This window comes from Loxodonta africana, chromosome 7 (assembly GCF_030014295.1).
Source record: "Loxodonta africana isolate mLoxAfr1 chromosome 7, mLoxAfr1.hap2, whole genome shotgun sequence".
NCBI lineage: Eukaryota > Metazoa > Chordata > Mammalia > Proboscidea > Elephantidae > Loxodonta > Loxodonta africana.
In genome coordinates this window covers 120,550,489-120,570,652 of record NC_087348.1, presented here as the reverse complement: position 1 = coordinate 120,570,652, position 20,164 = coordinate 120,550,489, and the positions used below count along the sequence as shown (strand labels likewise).

Below are 20,164 nucleotides of genomic sequence, written 5' to 3'. Positions count from 1 at the left end.
TATACCTTAGCAAGGTAGGAAGAATGAGAAATAATATATGTAAAATGTCCAGACAGCTTCTCTCAGAGCAAAGCCATCTCCTTAAATGGCAGTGCCATTGTTCCAGGTGCTCAGGCCTAACAACTTAAGAGTTTACCTTAACGCTTACCTTTCTCTCGCACTCCATCGCCAAATCCTGGTGCCTCTAGAGTCAACATACAACTAGAATTCAACCACTTCTTAGACCTGCATTGTGACCATCCTGGTTTAAGCCATAAATTACTCCTATCTGAGTTATTCTAACTCGTCTCCCTACTTTTACTTTCTCCCTATTCTCAGCACTGTCAGAAATATCCTACTAAAAATTTAGTCAGGCCATTTAACTCCTTTGTTCAAAAGCCTCCAGTGGCTTCCCACCTCATCCTGGTAAAACCCAAAGAGCCTGCAGCAATCTACTAGGCCCTACATGATCTGGTCCCTCATCTTTCTCACCTCCTACTACCTTCTGCCTTGCTCACTCTGTTCTAGCTACACGGAACCCCTTGATGGCTGTCAAACACACTGAATGCATTCCTACCTCAGGATATTTGCACTTGCTGTTCCCTCATCCTGGATTCTCCCTGCATGACTTGTGCTCTCACCTACTCTGGGTCTTTTCTTAAGTATCACCATTATGAAAGGGTCTTCCCTGGAGAGAGATGTAACAGCTCAGCGCCTCTCACTTTGACGGTTGTTATCTACCTTTCTTGCTTTATCACTGCCTAAAATATGATGAGTTTTACTAATTTATTCTATTTATTGTTTGTCTCTACCACTAGACCTTAAGGCTCCATGACAGGACAAAGGTGTGATGTGTTGCTAACTGATAGATTCTTAATCCTTAAAACAAGGCCTGACATATACTTGGTACTCATCTTGCTCTAAGAGCTTACTGATCCGGAAGTTATTTCCTGATCTGAAAAAAAAAAATTCAAATAATTCCCTAAAATGAAAATATTTCCAACTATTTAAATTTAAAGAAATTTGAAGATGTGCAACGTTCACTTTTTCTCTTTTTGCCCATAAATATGGTGCAATTCTTTCCTATAGTACACCACATTATTGTCCATTATTCTCCCTATGGAAACAGATGCAGCTACACCAGCGTGCAGGGATACATTCTTAGTTCAATTTTTCTATGTCCAATGTGGGAAATCTTCAGTTTTCCCAAAGGAAAGCCAAGTATCTTTCACCCAAATGCCATATTGGGATGATGGGTTAACAATGGAACTGGTTTTCTATATAGCTCTCCACCCAGAGTTCAATCCTGCTTAATGCCTGATAATTCGAGCAACTATGTACAGCATTACTGCTGGCTAGATTCGAGAACGATATGTTTCAAAGCAAGGAACTGAGATTTAAAAAAAAAGTGCACCATTAGAGAAAAATGTTTCATGAGCCATTTGATTTTTTTTTTTCCTTTAGTAACAGAGTTCTTAGTGTCACTGCAACTTTAATACTTAAGCCACTCCAGGTTTTAAAATTACAGAGTAAAGCCCTATACTCTACAATCACACAGGATTATAGCAATTAACTTCAATTCAGTTTTGGGACCATTTTACACTATAATGCTTATCAGTACTTGTTGGTAATTATCACACGTGGTATAAAATAGTTAAAGGTTTAGTGCTGATTAAAGTGGCTGGGTAGTATTCCTCATAGTGACTTTGCTACTTAGGAAATGACTTATGAAGCAATGTTAGCTACAATTTTTAAATAAAGCTGCCACAATGCTCTGATTGACATTTTAGACCTAAGATGCTTTTTCCTTCCCCCATGTTGAGTTAGAACAAGTGAACAAACTCCAAAGTACAACCCTGAGTAAATCCTACCTGAATTTAAAGACCACCTCAAAAAGAGATTTGACACGTTTAACACAAATGACCAAAGATGAGAGGAGTCATGGGATGACATCAAAGGCATAATACCTGAAGAGGGCAATAAGTCATTAAAAAGACAGGAGAGAAATAAAAGACCCAAATGGATGTCAGAAGAGACACTGAAACTTGCTCTTGAACTTTGAGTAGCTAAAGCAAAATGGAAAAATGATGAAGTAGAAGAGCTGGACAGAAGATTTTAAAGGATGACTTGAGAAGACAAAGTAAAGTAGTATGATGACATGTGCAAAGAGCTGGAGATAGAAAACCAAAAGGGAAGAACACACTCAGCATTTCTCAAGCTGAAAGAACCAAAAGAAAAATTCAAGCCTCGAGTTGTAATACTGAAGGATTCTATGCAGAAAATATTAAACGACACAGGAAGCATCAAAAGAAGATGGAAGATTGGAGCCAAGATGGCAGAATAGACAGATGCTTCCGGCGAGCCCTCTTTACAACAAAGACCCGAAAAAACAAGTAAAACGAGTATATTTGTGACAAGCTGGGAGCACTGGGCATCAAAGACAAGCTTAGACAACGAACTGAGGGGCAGGGGAAGGAAGAGACCGTTCAGAAGTGGAGAGGAGTTACAGGGCCTGAATTGCGGGGAGCCCTCAGGCACCATTCCCCGAGCAGCAGTGGCGGGCTGGTACTAGCGTTCAGCCACAGTTTTCTCAGGGAGACGCAGCCAGCCACACAGCCTACTAACACCTCTGGAACCTGAGGAGAACGGCGCTCTCGGTGAAAGCTAAGTACTTCCGTATATTTTACGGCGCACCCTCCCCACCTCCAAGCCAGCTTCAGCAGTTGAATCCCTGGGCCTGAGATAGACCCTGGTGAGCACCTTGAGCCATCTTCCCGGCCTTGGGAAAGGAAAAAATTTTAAAGTGGGGGGAAAAGATAATTTGCAAGCTCCATTAACCAGGTGAGCTCAGGACAGAAGCGGCTCCTGTCCAGGCATAAACCATCCGTGGAGCTTGAGCACCTTTCCCTTCTGCATGGATATGTGTGGGCCTATTTTGGGAGAATAGGCTCTTGTTGGCAAACTCCAACCATTTCAGCTGTGAGGTGGAGAGGTGGGTAATTGATGTTTGATATTGCTTTGCCTATTAAACAAGGTCCTCAGCTACCCACATCGAGGACCTAAGGACTGGAAACTCCACTCAGGTCACCCAGCCACCTGCGACAGGGGTCCAAAGATAACTGCTACCTCCCAGTCCTTACAACCAAAAACTTTGGGTACCCATGGTCCCTCTGCAGAACCCACCCACCAGCACGCTCTAGGGAACAGAGACACGTTTTCCTCAGAGACACTTGGGGGTCGGTTCTCAGCCCCCTGCTTTGTTCAGAGCATAAGCCCTGCTGCAATCAGATACGGGTATATACGCCAAATGCCCCTGCCCCTCTAAGACTGTAGGACAGAGCCTATACCACACACTTGATGATCAGCTACCTGGAAACCCGAGCTGAATTCCTACAAGAAAACTGAATGGACTCCTAGACTGGTAACAGCTCTAGCCAGTTGGGGACAGGACACCAGAGGTCCAAAGGCAAAAATAATGAAGCTAGCTCACGCAAGCAACCCATAGGGGTATACCAAAACAAAACAAATCAAGCAACTACAACACAGTAAGCAAGCATAAATGAACACAATAACTTATAGATGGCTCGGAGACAACAGTCAATACCAAGCCACATAAAGAAACAGGCCATGATCACCTCAACAGGCTCTCGAAACAAAGAGTCCAGGGATCTTCTAGATGAAAGTGCATTCCTGGAAATACCAGGCGCAGAATACAAAAGTTTAATATACAGAACCATTCAAGACATCAGGAAGGAAATGAGGCAATATGCAGAACAAGCAAAGGAACACACAGATAAAGCAACTGAAGAAATCAGAAAGATTATTCAGGAACATAAAGAAAAGTTTAATAAGCTGGAAAAATCCACAGACAGCAATCAGAAATTCAGAAGATTAACAATAAAATTACAGAATTAGACAACTCAATAGAAAGTCAAAGGAGCAGAATTGAGCAAGTAGAAGCTAGAATTTCTGATCTCAAAGAAAAATCACTTGGCACTAAAATCTTTGAAGAAAAATCAGATAAAAGAATTAAAAAAAAATGAAGAAACCTTAAGAATCATGTGGGACTCTATCAAGAGAAATGACCTACGAATGATTGGAGTACCAGAACAGGAAGGGAAAACAGAAAATACAGAGAAAATTGTTGAAGATTTGTTGGCAGAAAACTTCCCTGATATCGTGAAAGATGAGAAGATATCTATCCAAGATGCTCATCGAACTCCACATAAGGTAGATCTTAAAAGAAAGTCCACCAAGAAATATTATAATCAAATTTGTCAAAACCAAAGATAAAGAGAGAATTAAAAGAGCAGCAAGGGATAAACGAAAAGTCACCTACAATGAAGAGCCAATAAGAAGAAGCTCGGACTACTCGGCAGAAACCATGCAGGCAAGAAGGCAATGGGATGACACATTTTAAAAATTGAAGGAAAAAAATTGCCTGCCAAGAATCATATATCCATCAAAACTGTCTCTTTAATATGAAGGTGAAATTAAGACATTTCCAGATAAACACATGTTGAGGGAATTCGTAAAAACCAAACCGAAACTACAAGAAGTACTAAAGGGAGTTCTTTGGTTAGAAAACCAGTAATATCAGGTATCAACCCAAGACTAGAGCACTGGGCAGAGCAACTGGAAGTTAACCCAGACAGGGAAATCCAAAAAAACAAAGCAAGATTTAAAAAAAAAAAAGCCCAAAACAGGGTAAGAGCGATTGTTATTATATAAAAGAAGACAACATTAAAACAATGAAGAGGGACAAAGAGATGTAATCATACACCTTCCATATGGAGAGGAAGATACGGCAATACAAAGAAATAAAAGTTAGTTTTAAATTTAGAAAAATAGGGGTAAATAATAAGGTAACCACAAAGGAGACAAACTATCCTACTCATCAAAATAAAATACAAGGGACCTTTGCAGAGTCCAAAACATCGAAATATTACAAAGCATCTTCTCAGACCACAAGGCAATAAAACTAGAGATCAATAACAGAAAAACTAGGGAAAAGAAATCAAATACTTGGAAAATGAACAATACTCTCCTGAAAAAAGACTGGGTTATAGAAGACATCAAGGAGGGAATAAGGAAATTCATAGAAAGCAACGAGAATGAAAATACTTCCTATCAAAACCTCTGGGACACAGCAAAAGCAGTGCTCAGAGGACAATTTATATCAATAAATGCACACATACAAAAAGAAGAAAGAGCCAAAATCAGAGAACTGTCCCTACAACTTGAACAAATAGAAAGTGAGCAACAAAAGAATCCATCAGGCACCAGAAGAAAACAAATAATAAAAATTAGAGCTGAACTAAATGAATTAGAGAACAGAAAAACAATTGAAAAAATTAACAAAATTGATAAACCATTGGCTAGACTGACTAAAGAAATACAGGAAAGGAAACAAATAACCCGAATAAGAAATGAGAAGGACCACATCACAACAGAACCAAATGAAATTAAAAGAATCATTTCAGATTATTATGAAAAATTGTACTCTAACAAATTTGAAAACCTAGAAGAAATGGATGAATTCCTGGAAAAACACTACCTACCTAAACTAACACATTCAGAAGTAGAACAACTAAATAGACCCATAACAAAAAAAGAGATTGAAACGGGAATCAAAAAACTCCCAACAAAAAAAAAGCCCTGGCCCGGATGGCTTCACTGCAGAGGTCTACCAAACTTTCAGAGAAGAGTTAACACCACTACTACTAAAGGTATTCCAAAGCATAGAAAATGACGGAATACTACCCAACTCATTCTATGAAGCCACCATCTCCCTGATACCAAAACCAGGTAAAGACATTACAAAAAAAGAAAATTATAGACCTATATCCCTCATGAACATTGATGCAAAAATCCTCAACAAAATTCTAGCCAAGAGAATCCAACAACACATCAAAAAAATAATTCACCCTGATCAAGTGGGATTTATACCAGGTATGCAAGGCTGGTTTAATATCAGAAAAACCATTAATGTAATCCATCACATAAATAAAACAAAAGACAAAAACCACATGATCTTATCAATTGATGCAGAAAAGGCATTTGACAAAGTCCAACACCCATTCATGATAAAAACTCTTACCAAAATAGGAATTGAAGGAAAATTCCTCAACATAATAAAGGGCATCTATGCAAAGCCAACAGCCAATATCACTCTAAATGGAGAGAACCTGAAAGCATTTCCCTTGAGAACGGGAACCAGACAAGGATGCCCTTTATCACCGCTCTTATTCAACATCGTGTTGGAAGTCTTAGCCAGGGCAATTAGTCTAGACAGAGAAATAAAAGGTATCCGGATTGGCAAGGAAGAAGTAAAGTTATCACTATTTGCAGATGATATGATTATATACACAGAAAACCCTAAGGAATCCTCCAGAAAACTACTGAAACTAATAGAAGAGTTTGGCAGAGTCTCAGGTTATAAAATAAACATACAAAAACCACTTGGATTCCTCTACATCAACAAAAAGAACACCGAAAAGGAAATAACCAAATCAATACCATTCACAGTAGCCCCCAAGAAGATACTTAGGAATAAATCTTACCAAGGATGTAAAAGACCTATACAAAGAAAACTACAAAGCTCTAGTACAAGAAATTCAAAAGGACATGCTTAAGTGGAAAAACATACCCTGCTCATGGATAGGAAGACTTAACATAGTAAAAATGTCTATTCTACCAAAAGCCATCTATACATTTAACGCACTTCCGATCCAAATTCCAATGTCATATTTTAAGGGGATAGAGAAACAAATCACCAATTTCATATGGAAGGGAAAGAAGCCCCGGATAAGCAAAGCACTACTGAAAAAGAAGAAGAAAGTGGGAGGCCTCACCTTACCTGACTTCAGAACCTATTATACAGCCACAGTAGTCAAAACAGCCTGGTATTGGTACAACAACAGACACATAGACCAATGGAACAGAATTGAGAACCCAGACATAGATCCATCCACGTATCAGCAGCTGATATTTGACAAAGGACCAGTGTCAATTAACTGGGGAAAAGATAGCCTTTTTAACAAATGGTGCTGGCATAACTGGATATCCATTTGCAAAAAAATGAAACAGGACCCATACCTCACACCATGCACAAAAACTAACTCCAAGTGGATCAAAGACCTAAACATAAAGACTAAAACGATAAAGATCATGGAAGAAAAAATTGGGACAACCCTAGGAGCCCTAATACAAGGTATAAACAGAATACAAAACATTACCAAAAATGATGAAGAGAAACCAGATAACTGGGAGCTCCTAAAAATCAAACACCTATGCTCATCTAAAGACTTCTCCAAAAGAGTAAAAAGACCACCTACAGATTGGGAAAGAATTTTCAGCTATGACATCTTAAACCAGCGCCTGATCTCTAAAATCTGTATGATTCTGTTAAAACTCAACCACAAAAAGACAAACAACCCAATCAAGAAGTGGGCAAAGGATATGAACACACACTTCACTAAGGAAGATATTCAGGCAGCCAACAGATACATGAGAAAATGCTCTCGATCATTAGCCATTAGAGAAATGCAAATTAAAACTACGATGAGATTCCATCTCACACCAGCAAGGCTGGCATTAATCCAAAAAACACAAAATAATAAATGTTGGAGAGGCTGCGGAGAGATTGGAACTCTCATACACTGCTGGTGGGAATGTAAAATGGTACAACCACTTTGGAAATCTATCTGGCGTTATCTGAAACAGTTAGAAATAGAACTACCGTACAACCCAGAAATCCCACTCCTAGGAATATACCCTAGAGATACAAGAGCCTTCATACAAACAGATATATGCACACCCATGTTTATTGCAGCTCTGTTTACAATAGCAAAAAGTTGGAAGCAACCAAGGTGTCCATCAACGGATGAATGGGTAAATAAATTGTGGTATATTCACACAATGGAATACTACGCATCGATAAAGAACAGTGACGAATCTGTGAAACATTTCATAACATGGAGGAACCTGGAAGGCATTATGCTGAGCGAAATTAGTCAGAGGCAAAAGGACAAATATTGTATAAGACCACTATTATAAGATCTTGAGAAATAGTAAACCTGAGAAGAACACATACTTTTGTGGTTACGAGGCGGGGAGGGAGGGAGGATGGGAGAGGGTTTTTTATTGATTAATCAGTAGATAAGAACTGCTTTAGGTGAAGGGAAAGACAACACTCAATACATGGAAGGTCAGCTCAATTGGACTGGACCAAAAGCAAAGAAGTTTCCGGGATAAAATGAATGCTTCAAAGGTCAGCGGAGCAAGTGCGGGGGTCTGGGGAACATGGTTTGCGGGGACTTCTAAGTCAATTGGCAAAATAATTCTATTATGAAATCATTCTGCATCCCACTTTGAAATGTGGCGTCTGGGGTCTTAAATGCTAACAAGCGGCCATCTAAGATGCATCAATTGGTCTCAACCCACCTGGAGCAAAGGAAAATGAAGAACACCAAGGTCACACGACAACTAAGAGCCCAAGAGACAGAAAGGGCCACATGAACCAGAGACCTACATCATCCTGAGACCAGAAGAACTAGTTGGTGCCCGGCCACAATCGATGACTGCCCTGACAGGGAGCTCAGCAGAGGACCCCTGAGGGAGCAGGAGATCAGTGGGATACAGACCCCAAATTCTCATAAAAAGACCAAACTTAATGGTCTGACTGAGACTGGAGGAATCCCAGCGGCCATGCTCCCCAGACCTTCTGTTGACACAGGACAGGAACCATCCCCGAAGACAACTCATCAGAAATGAAAGGGACTGGTCAGCGGGTGGGAGAGAGACGCTGATGAAGAGTGAGCTAATTATATCAGGTGGACACTTGAGATTGTGTTGGCAACTCTTGTCTGGAGGGGGGATGGGAGGATAGAGAGAGAGGGAAGCAGGCAAAATTGTCAAGAAAGGAGAGACTGAAAGGGCTGACTCAAGAGGGGGAGAGCAAGTGGGAGTAGGGAGTGAGATGTATGTAAACTTACATGTGACAGACTGATTGGATTTGTAAACGTTCACTTGAAGCTTAATAAAAGTTATTAAAAAAATAAAATAAATAAAATAAAATACAAGGGAAAAATACAGACTCAGCAGAAACAAAATCAACAAAAACAAATATGAGGAAAGGGCAATATATAAAGAAAATCTACTGAGCACATAAAACCAAGTGGGAAAAAGAAACTGTCAACGACACACAAAAAAAGACATCAAAATGACAGCACTAAATTCATACCTATCCATAATTACCCTGAATGTAACTGGACTAAATACACCAAAAAAGAGACAGAGAGTGGCAGAATGGATTAAAAAACAAGATCCGTCTATATGCTGCCTACAAGAGACACACCTTAGACTTAGAAACACAAATAAACTAAAACTCAAAGGATGGAAAAAAATATATCTAGCAAACAACAATCAAAAAACAGCAGGAGTGGCAATATTAATTTCTGACAAAATAGACTTTAAAGTTAAATACATCAGAAAGGATAAGGAAGGGTGCTATATAATGATTAAAGGGACAATACACCAAGAAGAAATAACCATATTAAATATTTACGCACCCAATGACAGGGCTTCAAGATACATAAAACAAACTCTATCGGCATTGAAAAGTGATATAGAAAGCTCCACAATAATAGTAGGAGACTTCAACACACTACTTTTGGTGAAGGACAGGACATCCAGAAAGAAGCTCAATAAAGACACAGAAGATCTAAATGGCACAATCAACCAACATGACCTCGTAGACATATACAGGAAACTCTACCCAACAGCACACAAGTATACTTTCTTTTCTAGTGCACATGGAACATTCTCTAGAATAGACCACATATTAGGTCATAGAGCAAGCCTTAGCAGAATCCAAAACATTGAAATATTACAAAGCATCTTCTCTGGCCATAAGGCCATAAAAGTGGAAATCAATAACAGGAAAAGCAGGGAAAAGAAATCAAACACATGGAAACTGAACAATACCCTGCTCAAAAAAGACTAGATTATAGAAGACGTTAAGAATGGAATAAAGAAATTCAGAGAATCCAATGAGAATGAAAACACTTCCTATCAGAACCTTTGGGACACAGCAAAAGTGGTGCTCAGAGGTCAATTTATACCAATAAATGCACACACACAGAAAAAAGAAAGGGTCAAAATCAAGAATTATCCCTACAACTTGAACAAATAAAAAGAGAGCAACAAAAGAAATGCACAGGCACCAGAAGAAAACAAATAATAAAAATTAGAGCTGAACTAAATGAAATAGAAAACAGAAAAACAATTGAAAAAATTAACAAGACCAAAAGCTGATTTTAAAAAAAAAAAAAACATCAACAAAATCCATAAACCACTGGCCAAACTGACAAAAGAAAAACAGGAGAGGAAGCAAATAACCCAAATAAGAAATGAGATGGGCGATATTACAACGGACAAAACTGAAATTAAAAGAATCATATCAGATTACTACGAAAAACTATACTCAAACAAATTTGAAAACCTAGAAGAAATGGACGAACTCCTAGAAACACACTACCTACCTAAACTAACATAAACGGGGGTAGAACAACTAAATAGACCCATAACAAAAGAAGAGATTGAAAAGGTGATCAAAAAACTCCCAAAAACAACAACAAAAAAAACCCTGGTCCGGATGGCTTCACTGCAGAATTCTACCAAGCATTTCTTTCTTTCTTCAGAGAAGAGTTAACACCACTACTACTAAAGGTATTTCAGAGCATAGAAAAGGTCGGAATACTACCAAACTCATTCTCTGAAGCCACCATATCCCTGATACCAAAACCAGGTAAAGACACCACAAGAAAAGAAAATTATAGACCTATATCCCTCATAATTTTTTTTTTTTTTTGTAGATGCAAAAATCTTCAACAAAATTCTAGCCAATAGAATTCAACAAGATATCAAAAAAATAATTCACCATGACCAAGTGGGATTCATACCAGGTATGCAGGGATGGTTCAACATTAGAATAACAATGTAATCCACCACATAAATAAAAGACAAGAATCACATGATTATATCAATTGATACAGAAAAGGCATTTGACAAAGTTCAACACTCATTCATGATAAAAACTCGCAGCAAAATAGGAATAGAAGGAAAATTCCTCAACACAATAAAGGGCATTTATACAAAGCCAACAGCCAACATCACCCTAAATGGAGAGAGCCTGAAAACATTCCCACTGAGATCGGGAACCAGACAAGGATGCCCTTTATCACCACTCTTATTCAGCATTGTGCTGGAAGTCCTAGCCAGAGCAATTAGGCTAGATAAAAAAATAAAGGGCATCCAGATTGGCAAAGAAGAAGTAAAGATATCTCTATTTGCACATGACATGATCTTATACACAGAAAACCCTAAGGAATCCTCCAGAAAACTACTGAAACTAACAGAAGGGTTCAGCAGAGTATCGGGATACAACAGAAACATACAAAAATCAGTTGGATTCCTCTACACCAACAAAAAGAACATTGAACAGGAAATCACCAAATCAATGCCATTTACAGTAGCCAGCAAGAAGATAAAATACTTAGGAATAAATCTTACCAGAGATGTAAAAGACTTATACAAAGAAAACTACAGTACACTTCTATAAGAAACCAAAGAGACTTACATAAGCGGAAGAAAACACCTTGCTTGTGGACAGGAAGACTTAACATTATAAAAATGTCTACCAAAAGTGATGTATACACATTTAATGCAATTCCGTTCCAAATCCCAACGACATTCTTCAATGAGATGGAGAAACAAATCACCAACTTCACAGGGAAGGGAAAGAGGCCCCGGATAAATAAGGCATTACTAAAAAAGAACAAAGTGGGAGGCCTTATTTTACCGGATTTTAGAACCTATTATACAGCCACAGTAGTCAAAACAGCCTGGTGCTGGTACAACAGCAGACACATGGACCAATGGAACAGAATTGAGAATCCAGACATAAGTCCATCCACATATGAGCAGCTGATATTTGACAAAGGCCCCAAAACATTTAAATGGGGAAAAGACAGTCTTTTTAACAAACGGTGCTGGCATAACTGGATATCCATCTGCAAAAAAATGAAACAAGACCCATATATCACTCCATGCACAAAAACTAACTCAAAATGGATCAAAGACCTAAACATAAAATCTAAAATGATAAAGATCATGGAAGAAAAAATAGGGTGAACGTTAGGAGCCCTAACACACAGCATAAACAGTATACAAAACATTATAAAGAATGTAGAAGAAAAACTAGATAACTGGGAGCTCCTAAGAATCAAACACTTCTGCTCATCCAAAGGCTTCCTGAAGAGAGTAAAAAGACCTACAGACTGGGAAAAAGTTTTTAGCTATGGCATTTCTGACCAGTGCCTGATCTCTAAAATCTACATGATACTGCAAAAACTCAACTGCAAAAAGACAAATAACCCAGTTAAAAAACGGGCAAAAGATATGAATAGACACTTCACTAAAGAAGACATTCAGGTAGCTAACAGATATATGAGGAAATGTTCGCGATCATTAGCCATTAGAGAAATGCAGATCAAAACTACAATGAGATTTCATCTCGCTCCAACAAGGCTGGCATTAATCCAAAAAACACAAAATAAGAAATGTTGGAGAGGCTGTGGAGAGACTGGAACACTTATACACTGCTGGTGGGAATGTAAAATGGTACAACCACTTTGGAAATCAATTTGGAGCTTCCTTAAAAAGTTTTTTTTTTTTTTTTTAAAAAAAGCTAGAAATAGAACTACCATACGATCCAGCAGTCCCACTCCTTGGAATATATTCTAGAGAAATAAGAGCCATTACACGAACAGATATATGCACACTCATGTTTATTGCAGCACTGTTTACAATAGCAAAATGATGGAAGCAACCAAGATGCCCATCAATGGATGAAGGGATAAATTATGGTATGTTCACACGATGGAATACTACGCATTGATAAAGAACAGTGAGGAATCTGTGAAACATTTCATAGCATGGAGGAACCTGGAAGGCATTATCCTGAGTGAGATTAGTGTGTTGCAAAAGGACAAATATTGTATAAGACCACTATTATAAGAACTTGAGAAATAGTTTAAACTGAGAAGAAAACATTCTTTTGTGGTTACGAGAGGGGGGAGGGAGGCGGGTGGGAGAGGGGTGTTCACTAATTAGTTGGTAGATAAGAACTACTTTAGGTTAAGGGAAAGACAGCATACAATACAGGGGAGGTCAGCACAATTGGACTAAACCAAAAGCAATAAGTTTCCTGAATAAACTGAATGCTTCGAAGGCCAGCGTAGCAGGGGCAGGGGTCTGGGGACCATGGTTTCAGGGGAAATCTAAGTCAATTGGCATAATAAAATCTATTAAGAAAACATTCTGCATCCCACTTTGAAGAGTGGCGCTTGGGCTCTTAAATGCTAGCGAGCGGCCATCTAAGCTGCATCAATTGGTCTCAACCCACCTGAATCAAAGGAGAATGAAGAAGACCAAGGGCACAAGGTGATGATGAGCCCAAGAGACAGAAAGGGCTGCATGAACCAGACACCACATCATCCTGAGACCAGAAGAACTAGATGGTGCCCGGCTACAACTGATGACTGCCCTGACAGGGAACACAACAGAGAACCCCTGAGGGAGCAGGAGAGCAGTGGGATGCAGACCCCAAATTCTCATAAGACCAGACTTAATGGTCTGACTGAGACTAGAAGGACCGCTGTAGTCATGGCCCCGAGACCTTCTGTTGGCCCAGGACAGGAACCATTCCCGAAGCCAACTCTTCAGACATGGATTGCACTGGACAATGGGTTGGAGAGGGATGCTGGTGAGGAGTGAGCTTCTTGGATCAGGTGGACACGTGAGACTATGTTGGCATCTCTTGCCTGGAGGGGAGATGAGAGGGTAGAGGGGGTTAGAAGCTGGCAAAATGGACACGAAAAGAGAGCGGGCTGTCTCCTTAGGATGGAAAGTAATTGGGAGTATGTAGCAAGGGGTATATGGGTTTTTGTGCGAGAGGCTCACTTGATTTGTAAACTTTCACTTAAAGCACAATAAAAATTATTAAAAAAAAAAAGAAGAAGATGGAGGGAATACACAGAGTTACTATACCAAAAAGAATTGGTCGACATTCAACCATTTCAGGAGGTAACATATGATCAGAAACTGATGACACTGTAAGAAGAAGTTCAAGCTGCCCTGAAGGCACGGATGGAAAACGAGGCTCCAGGAATTGACAGAATATCAGTTGTGGCATTTCAACAATTGGATGCAGTATTCAAAGTGCTCACTCGTGTATGCCAGGAAATTTGGCAGCTACCTGGCCAACTGACTGGAAGAGATCCATATTTATGTCAATCCCAAGAAAGGTGATCCAACCGAATACAGAAATTGCCAAACAACATCATTAATATCACATACAACCAAATCTTGCTGAGGGTCATTCAAAAGAGGCTGCAGCACTATATCAACAGAGAACTTCCAGAAATTCAAGCTAGATTTTAGAAGAGGACATAGAACCAGGGATATAATTGCTGATGTCATATGGATCCTGGCTGAAAGCAGAAAATATCAGAAAGATGTTACAATTGCTGATGTCATATGGATCCTGGCTGAAAGCAGAAAATATCAGAAAGATGTTTACCTGTGTTTTATTGACTATGCTAAGGCATTCGACTATGTAGACCATAAGAAACTATGGATTACATTTTGGAGAATGAGAATTCTGGAACCCTTAATTGTGCTCATGAGGAATCTGTACATGGATCAAGAGGCAGTCGTTCGAACAGAACAAGGGGATACCTCATGGTTTAAAGTCAGGAAAGGTGTGTGTCAGGATCATATCCTTTCATCATACCTATTCAATCTGTATGCTGAGCAAATAATAGGAGAAGCTGGACTATATGAAGAAGAACGGGGCATCAGGATTGGAGGAAAACTCATTAACAACCTGTGTTATGCAGATGACACAACCCTGCTTGCCAAAAGTGAAGAGGACTTGAAGCACTTACTGATGAAGATCAAAGACCACAGCTTTCAGTATGGATTACACCTCAACATAAAGAAAACAAAAATCCTCACAAGTGGACCAATGAGCAACATCATGATGAATGGAGAAAATACTGAGGTTGTCAAGGATTTCATTCTGTGTGGACCCACAATCAACACCCATGGAAGGAGCAGTCAAGAAATCAAAAGATGCATTGCACTGTGCAAATCTGCTGCAAAAGACCTCTTTAAAGTGTTGAAAAGCAAAGATGTCACCTTGAGAACTAAGTGCGCCTGACCCAAGCCACGGTGCTTTCAATTGCCTGATATGCATGAGAAAGCTGGACAATGAATAAGGAAGACTGACGCCTTTAAATTGTGGTATTGGTGAAGAATATTGAATACACCGTGGACTGCCAAAAGAACGAACAAATCTGTTTTGGACGAAGTACAACCAGAATGCTCCTTGGAAGCAAGGATGACGAGACCACGCTTCACATACTTTGGACGTGTTACTAGGAGGGCTCAGTCCCTGGAGAAGCACATCACGCTTGATAAAGTAGAAGGTCAGCGATAAAGAGGAAGACCCTAAACGAGATGGATTACACAGTGGCTGCAACAATGGCACGAGCATAGCAACAATTGTGAGAACGGCGCAAGAGCAGGCAGTGTTTCACTCTGCTGTGCGTCAGAATCGACTCAACAGCACCTAAAAACAACAAGAACACGTGAAGTTCAGGATCTCATGCATTTAATCTTCAAGTTTACTGCACACCACTGAACTGAACACGTAGAAATGGCTGAAATGGTGTATGTTTTGCTGTGTATATTCTCAATAACAACAACAAAATAAAATTTAAAAAAGAGAAATCACAAGATGCCACCTCACTGCCCTAAGAATGGCTAAAATGAAAAAGACTGATGACAGCAAGTGTTGGTGACAACGTGGACAGTAAAATGATAAAACTGTCACTGAAAGGAAAAAAAAAAAAGTTTACTGCACACACATGCTGTTTTCTTTAAAGTCACCTGGCATTAAGCCAGGGCAGATGTTCTCAGGCAAGCAATTCTAAAGTCCCTCAGGAAGTCTGGGAACATAGAAATTATTTACAGCTTTAAAGCTGCAAAATAAAAGTATTTTAATTATCTTACCCAGTAATCATCTGCGGTTCCTGAGAAAACATGTAAACAATAGGAGGGAATTAACATTTACTGAATACCTACTACGTGTCTACATTTTATCTAACAGCCTCTTAAGTCACACATCAAAGTGTGCATTTTACATATAAGAAAACTCAGCTGAAGAGCTGCAGATGGCACTACCCTTATCCACAGGGCATGTGATTAGAGTTGTTTTTTAGAGGCGTGATATTCTCTGAGTTGTTTTCAGAATTAAATAAGATTCAACCATAAAGAGAAATGAAGTTGTGGTACATGCTACGACACAGATTAACCTTGAAACATTATGCAAAGTCAGATAAGTCAGACACGAATACGCATGATCCCACTTGTGTGAAATATCCAGAGCAGGCAAATGCATAGAAGCAAAATTATTAGCAGTTACTAGGGATGCAGGTGAATAGGGGAATAACTGCTTATGGGTATCAAGTTTCTGCTTGGGGTGATAAAAAAAAAACTTTTGTGACTAGATCATGGTGATGATGGCAGAACATGGTGAAGGTAATTAATGTCACTGAACTGTATGTGTAAAAATGGTTAAAGTGGCATTTTTTTGTTATTTTATCACAATAAAATTTTTTATAAGAATTAAATGAGATAATTGTAAAGAGCACAGTACAGTAAGAGCTTGAGGTAGGCATAGTATTTTTTTAACACCAGCACTAACAACATAGACATTTTACATACGTTATCTCTAATTCTTGCAACATCCTTGTGAGACAGGTATAAATATCCTTTTCTTTTTTTTAATATATGAAGAGACAGAGCTTAGAGAGTTGTTTGTGTGGAGTCACACAGTTAACAAGTGGCAGACAGAATTCCCACACAGTTCTGTCTGACTCTGGAATCCATATTCTTCCTGGTTAAGCCGAAGTCACTTAGAATGCTACTTAATGCATGCCCAGAAGTGGCTAACATAAAAACCACATATCTGAATAAAGTGGGGCTCTGTGTCCAACTTATAACCACCTGCTACCATACCATCACATCTCTCTCCGTTAGCACTCAATTTACAACTCTGATATTTACTGCTGATCACCAGTTGCTAACTGTACCAGTTTGTCTGCTGCCTTGAATTACAGAGTAAGTTCCTAAAGTCATATTACTTTTTCAATTCTGTCCCCCCAGAATATGTTATCACTTATTCATTCAGTGAAAACAAGCGTGAAATCAATATATCTTAGTGAATTGATGAGATTGGATTTTCTTATTATAAATGCTTTCAAAGATTCCAAGTTGCAAGGGGTTCTGTCCTTCATGTAAAACTACAAGCAAATAATTCCAAAAACATAAATTTATTCATTTTTCTTTTTAAAAAACTAGGCAAGGCGAAGGGGGAGAATGAAGGGTGGGGAAGGACAGGAGAGAGGGATTACAATGGAGTATAAGAAAACGTTTGACAGTAATGGGTATAGTCCTTATATTGATTGTGATGGTGGTTTCATGGGTATATAATACGGCAAAACTTATCAAATTGTACATTTTTTTAATATGCACAATTTACCGTATGTCAAGGAGAGTTTCTGGTGTCAGTAAGAGATAAGAAAGCTCCAAGGAGAGGCCAGTACCACAAATGGCTTTATGGTCAGTTCAGAATGATCCAGAAAAGAAGTCAAATATCTTAGAACAAAAGATGTCAACATCAAGTAGGTGAATAAAACACTGCACTTAGTCCACCCATGCAGCCCCCAAGTTATTAAAGGGTGTGCTTCGAACATATGCTTACAGACTGATATACCCCGTGTCCAACAGCAGGGAATGGGTAAGCAAAGTACAGCACCATACGGTGGACAGCCTCTCGCACAGAGATTGAAAATTACATTTGAGATTATGTAGAAAAAAATTTTGCTAAATATTCCAAAGCTTTTTTGCTTAGAACGAAATACTGTACACACACAAGGGTTTCAGCAACTGTGCTTCACTTGGAAAAGAACTCAGAGAAATAAATCATTACAAGGTCCTGGTGAATAAAAAATCCTGTTTCACCTCCTCTACCACTGGCATGTTTGAACAGCACTCGCTGTCAGCAATTTCTTCTATTTGGCAACATCACATCCTTTATCAATGCAAAATGTGAGTGTTTCTCAATGTACCCTCACATTGAGACTCTCAAGCTTAATTATTCTAACATTTCCCTACAGTCCTAGGTCAAATCCACATACCCCATATATGACCAATGACTAGGCCATTTTTCATGAAATGTGGGTAGAATCTAATTATTATGGTCTGATTATATATATTATATTATGGTCTGACAATAGCTGGGCAGGTCACTGGATTTATCCTTTCAAGATCTGAAAAGAATAGACCAACAAGGAAGCTAGTCAGGAGAAAGTCAGTCCTAGAGCCTAGGTCTCCTGGGCCAGTGTTCCCTTAATGTCTTATCTATGCAATAATAAATATTTGCTGAGTTTGTTGGACCAAGTCCTTATTTGCTGGAGCCTGTCATCCATCAAATGAGCATCACCTGTGCGTGCCAAATGTAAAATGTGTTGATGTTTCATTGACCATGTTGCATGAATGCCAAAAGCCTCTCACAGTCAACCAATACCTTTGGCTTCCCCTACCCAAGCCTTATCAACCAAAACAACTTCATTATTCTATTGTCTACTGACACGGAGACTTTACAGCTACTATGTGTGGTCTTCCTACTATGCAAGAAAGGTTCAGAAAGTGAGAAGAAGCATTTCAAAATTTCAGAGAAATTCGACATTGCAGCAAAATCCAAGTTCATGATTTTATGTCACCAACAGATTGGTCTATGATGGACTCGAAATACAAACAAGTGTTCCTTCACCAAACACTTAGAGAAACGTAGCATTAAAGCACGTCTGGTCTGATATGGAGAGTGCATTTAGTCACAACAGTCAAACTGGTTGTGCCTGGGACAAGTAACATGCAAAAAGGAACCTTGTTACATACAAGTTTGAATGGCTCTTTATGAATTAATTAAAAAAACTTTTTTCATCTAAGGCAATTATACTAGTGCTCTATTGGGTCTGATACTTATTTCCTAACCCCAGGAGTAAAGAATGCCAATTTCACATGACATAATTGCCAATTTCACTCCTGAAAACTGATGGAGCTCAGAATTAAATGAACCAATGCTGCTGGAGGAAAACCTATTATGATAGTTCCCAAGATGATTCATCCAGACAAGGGCTTGGATTTTCAAGTTTCCATGAAATTTTAAATTAAGATTAGGTGTCACAATTAAATTATAAAACTGAACTCACGTTATAGCACTATCAGTGAAGGCTGTAAGTTCCATCTTCAACAATTTAACAACAAAATGTGCAAAAACTTATTCCCTGTGGTGATGGTGTTGGGAGAGGAGACTTAATATAATAAACCTATAAGGAATTTCAGGAGCCCTGATGTTGCAGCGGTTAAGGACTCAGCTGCTAACTGAAAGGTCAGTGGTTGAAACCCATCAGTCTGCTCCTCAGGAGAAAGATGTGGCAGTCTGCTTCTGTAAAGATTTGTAGCCTTGGAAACCCTATGGGGCAGTTCCACTCTACAGGGTTTCTATGAGTCTGTATCAACTGTACAGCAGAGAGTATTTTGGGTTATAAGGAATTTTAGTCTTCCTATTTGAAGGAAATACCCCCATGTGGCTGTCAGTTTGTCATACTGTGGGGGCCTGTGTGTTGCTGTGATGCTGGAAGCTATGCCACTGGTATTCAGATACCAGCAGGGTCTCCCATGGAGGACAGGTTTCAGCTGAGATTCTAGACTAAGACAGACTAGGAAGAAGGACCCGGCAGTCTACTTCTGAAAAACATTAGCCAGTGAAAACCTTATGAATAGCAGCGGAACATTGTCTGATATAGTGCTGCAAGATGAGCCCCTCAGGTCGGAAGGCACTCAAAGGAAGAATGGGGAAGAGCTGCCTCCACACAGTAGAGTCGACCTTAATGAAGTGGATGGAGTAAAGCTTTCAGGACCTTCATTTGCTGATGTGGCACAATTCAAAATGAGAAGAAACAGCTGCAAACATCTATTAATAATCGGAACC

At 39.2% G+C, this 20,164-nt stretch overlaps 1 protein-coding gene across 3 annotated transcripts in view; it reads right to left on the bottom strand.

Moving 5' to 3' along the window:
• The window catches only part of ARHGAP42 (Rho GTPase activating protein 42), a 321,321-nt gene that overhangs the window by 45,462 nt on the left and 255,695 nt on the right, over positions 1-20,164 (bottom strand). The window lies entirely within an intron of this gene.